At 36.6% G+C, this 5,000-nt stretch overlaps 1 protein-coding gene across 3 annotated transcripts in view; it reads left to right on the forward strand.

Annotated features, from left to right (window-relative positions):
* The window catches only part of LOC136834430 (putative neural-cadherin 2), a 582,131-nt gene that overhangs the window by 289,795 nt on the left and 287,336 nt on the right, over window positions 1-5,000 (forward strand). The window lies entirely within an intron of this gene.

The raw sequence follows: 5,000 nt of genomic DNA on the forward strand, positions 1-5,000 counted from the left end.
ATTCTTTTCGTTAGTTCCCAGTGGCCAATTTATTCACGGATGTAATTATTTGCCCTCTCACTTTCATTATTTTCACCTGTATTTTGCTAGAAACATTCTGTGTTTGTTTTCTCATGTGAACGTATGCTCGTTTTCTGGCGTACTCCACAGTGAACTGACGGCACATTTCGGGGGATAATAGCAATAAATGTTATTATTATGGCCGCAGGTGGGTTACGTTCACGTTTATCTAGAATGACTGCTAGAGATGAGTGTCGCTGGTAATGAGCATTCCTTAACACCTCTACTGCCAGTACGGACCCGCACCCCAACAATAACATTGTATTGATACTGGCGACAGTGCCCGCACACTTGGAGCTAGCTTTTGTTGGCATGGTTCACGCACAATTATGCTTCAGTGATATATACCAAATAATGCACGGTTAACCCTGGACATGCCATTGTACGTAGTTTTTTTTTTTTTTTCATCTTCCTAGTCAGTCGGGTATGTTTTGGAGCCAATACTTTGCTGAGATTGCATCTGGTTGTGACATCGTTATCATCACAGGACTGATTTCGTCCTAATGACCAGCGTGTTTATTATACATTTTTTTTTCTGATATCGTTTGCATCACAGGACTGATATCTTACTAAAGGCATAATTGTGCTGACAAAGCCACAGAATTCGTCTCTGTACAAACGGCCAAGAAGACTTCAATGCATGAATAACTAGTCTGAAAATGCGTCTAAGGAGAGAGGGGCGTATATGCCAGAAAAATAAAGAACAAAACGTAGCTCTAGTCATGCTCTTTCCAATGGTATGACTTATAAGCCCCTGCACCATTATCTATTAGAGCTATTCTAGGTTGAAAACCAATGTTTTTTTCATCCGAAAGATTATGGCCAAAATTGGCTCACGCGGTTAATTAGAAAGGGACTTCTGCGACTCGACTCGGTAAAAGGATACGGAAATACACGCAGTGGCACTCGCGCCTTCTTGACGGCCAATCAGGATGCCCGACTTGTGCTGCTTTGGCAGAGTAGAATAATTCCCGCCAATCAGTGGCTTCGTACCTTCACACTTTTAAAGTACTTCCAAGACCATGTGAGTGTTTACAGGTCGCTTAGTGTATTGCACTCGTGTTTTTCACTGTTTTTTTACGTAAATTCAGCGTGATTAGTCATAATGGCTGATAAATAAGTATACCTTAGTTTTACCAGACCACTGAGCTGATTAACAGCTCTCCTAGGGCTGGCCCGAAGGATTAGACTTATTTTACGTGGCTAAGAACCAATTGGTTACTTAGCAACGGGACCTACAGCTTATTGTGGAATCCGAACCACATTATAGCGAGAAATGAATTTCTATCACCAGAAATAAATTCCTCTAACTCTTCATCAGCCGGCCGGGGGAATTGAACTCCGGCCCATCGAGTGACAGTCTGAAGCTCAACCGACTCAGCCAACGAAGGGCTTAAAACGTAGATTTCTTATTGTGCCATCTCACTGCTACAATAGATTCTTATATTCCTGAGCACTTCTTTTTCCGTCAAATGCAAATTTTTTATTGTGCCAAGTCAGTGCTACACTATTATAGATAAGGGGACGTTTCCTCCTGGCTGTCCTTCAGAACCGGTAGAGGCGACTAGCATGTGCAGCTAAGGTCAAGATGGGTCATGTCCTTAGTCACAAGCAAGTACCCACGATAATAATTTTATTATAATGAATAAAATTAAAGAATTTTCAACTCTTCCGTACTACGCCTAATGTGCTCTGCGAATCCATCTCTGTATGATAAGTGTAGCGGTTCGAAAGGAGAGTATTTCGTGCCCAACATAATGATAACAATTTTAAAACGATTTCTAATCGGGAAAGAATGTGATTTTTATTATATTTTGATGCCATATATTTTGAGGCCTCATTTGCGTTCGGGTGACCGGCGCCGGCTTAGTGACGATGCCTAGACTAGATAAGGTGAGGGTAGGTTTCTTTGCAATTAGTGGAAGGACAACGGTAGCGTAACTGTCTATGTATCCAGAAATATGTTATTAAAACAAACCCGCCATTGTAAATCAGTGTTACATAGTTATATATAAAAAAAGTTAATGTAAATGGTATTTTGTGTTGGTAGTTTCGTCGTTATTACATCCGAGTTTTTTAACGAAGGTTGAGATTGGAACCACGATATGGCTTCCAGTTACATATATATGTATTACAGTGTATATATATATATATATATATATATATATATATATATATATATTCTAAGGAAATACACTTTCGTTTAATTAAGGAACATATTTCGTTTGTGAAGGAAGAAGTAAAATTGCGGATGATTTCTAACGAAGTGAAAACATTAACCCATGACAGAGTTTGTCAGAAATTTTATATTTTGTTCTTTTCCTTACGCCCCCGTTATCATTCGCGCTTCCGCATGTTTATTCAATGATGTAGTGCGAATTATTTTTACAATGTTTATTTAATGCTTTCTGATTCATTATAGTTGCATTTATTAATACACTAATTGGTAATGACACCAGATCGGTACCGGTCAACCGCGTGGAGGAAGAATTTTCTCGCCAGTGGTAAAATTTCGGTTCATAATTTTATTGAACAGCAATAGAATTTTGGTCCATAACACGGCAATACAAGGAGACATTGGCAGCTCTACTCTGAAGTTACTTGACATTAAAAATTAATTGATATTACTGTGCCGTTTGACAATTGCGGCCTTGGTCAAATGTTTACATGAGTGTTTTCTTTCAAAGGCACCTTTGCCAATATGTTTGGGAAACACAGGGATATTACTTGCTGCGTGTGTAGTTGCCAGATGTGCTCTTCTGCCCTGATACGTACCGAAATTCATGAAACCAGCTGTACCATTCACCAGTTTACTGATGTTTGGTCAATACAGTTGCACGATGTGGAAAGGTGAACCCTTCTGGTCTCGGCGAGTATGGTTGTGATTGTTTGTGCGTGCGTATGTGTGTCTGATGTTTTTCATTTTTTTTTTATATTTTGGAGCTCACTGACAATTCTCGTTCTCTCTCTCAATTTCACTTTGGTTACATTGCATTCCTAGATGAAGGTTTCAGTCACTCTGAGCTCTCATCTTTTGCTTGACCGTCAACAGTGATTCAGACAGACTTGTTGTTGCAAGGGAATATTTTTTCCTCCAGCGTCTTCGTTAATTAGGGTATATTTTCTTTTTCACGAATATTATGTTTTACTGAAGATGTGTCTCAATTATTTTTTTTACATTTAAGTAAGCATTATTAATTTGGTCATACTTTTTCTTATGTGGAGGGTTCTTATTACATAGAAACATGTCGCCTCTCATTTGTTTTTATAGTAAGCAACATTTTTTGTTATCGTTACGTACCACCTCTAAAGGCTTCACTTTCATTTGGATATATTTCATTATATATAGTTGAATTTAAATTAATGACTCTTCTGTATTTTGTTAACTGTAATCCATTCTTTTTAATTTGAATGTATTCCGTTTCATACATGGAATAATATCCATTTCCATTTCGGTGTTACCTATGAAGTCATGTAGTTTGAATAATTTTTTTTTATAGAATTTGGCTTCTTTAACAAATTGCTTTTTGGCGTTAGTTTAGTAAATACTTTTCCACAAGAGGCAGTCATTTATTTCTGCTGGAAGAGTTCTTCAAAAGGTTTCAGTTTTTTATTTGAATTTTATATTAGAATTGAAACTTGCAATTCACAATTAAATTACAGATATTTTGAACGTGTTTCCTCCTTTCAGAGCCCTACCGAATTTAGAATCAAGAGAAACTTTTAAGAAGGGAAAATCTCCTCAAATATGAGGAAAACATTTTATATAATAAAGAAAAGTTTTAGACTTGTGAGGAACGTTTCAGACTTGAAGAATAGTAACTTGATAATTCAGCATAATGTTGCAGAAACTGGAGAGGTCACTTCTTTATGAAAGAAGGCTTCATGGTCAAGATGAACGTTTGGTACATAGGAGAAATGTATCAGTGGCGAGATATAAGTTTTTATAGAAGGAATGACAGAAGTGTTTCAGGTGCGAAATGTATCGAGATGCGACACAAATGACTCCAGCAGAGAAAAAAAGCTTTAGATAAAACTGTAACATTTTGAAATTCGAGAAAGAGTTTTAGAAAATGTTTCTCCTGACAAACTATTCATACGCGATGCCAACGTTTGTATATATATATATATATATATATATATGTTTTTTGAAGTTGCTTAATTTCACGGTCAATGATTCTACAGGTGCTGTCGAGGTTCGGAGTAACACAGTGCACTTTTTTCCCCAATTGTGTTTTGGTTCCCGGGTAAATAAATTTTCGTGTCCTATTAGGGTCCCTACCTCACCTCACGCGATGGCAGTGTCCATTTATTTTTTGTCAGGAAACAAAGTTTGAGTTTGTGTTAGTTTTTTCACCTGGGTTACGTTTTACAATTGTTTTGGGTATTCTGGCAAAATCTTTCAAGGTCTTTTGAATTAGCGTTCGAGGCTCTTCATAATGCCATGAATTTATACTATATATATATATATATATATATATATATATATATATATATATATATATATATATATATATATATATATATATATATGTATATGGTAATGCGAGACAACTTTTCTCTAATCTCCCTTACATCTTATTCCCAAGTTTGAAGTTCTGAAGCAAAAGACAAAAATTGCTGCTGTGTTGTTCCATTTATTCACTTTAATCTGACAGCAGTTTCTCAGTCTTTAGCTTATAACTATCACCTTTGCTTATACTAAAAATACGGTGGAACTACACTTTAATATATTGGTGAGTACAGAAAGAAAGTTAAAGATTACAAACAAAAATCCAGAAAAGAAAATCGGCACATAGATCTTATAATTCAGAAAGAGGATATTAATAGAGACGCATCACTATTAGAGCAGATCTGGGATGTCCTGCATGAAGTATCACAAGAACAGCCCTCTTGGCACTGGTGAGCCTTCAGCAAAACCTTCAGTTGGATGGAGTTAT

Source organism: Macrobrachium rosenbergii, chromosome 53 (genome assembly GCF_040412425.1).
Source record: "Macrobrachium rosenbergii isolate ZJJX-2024 chromosome 53, ASM4041242v1, whole genome shotgun sequence".
NCBI classification, from domain to species: domain Eukaryota; kingdom Metazoa; phylum Arthropoda; class Malacostraca; order Decapoda; family Palaemonidae; genus Macrobrachium; species Macrobrachium rosenbergii.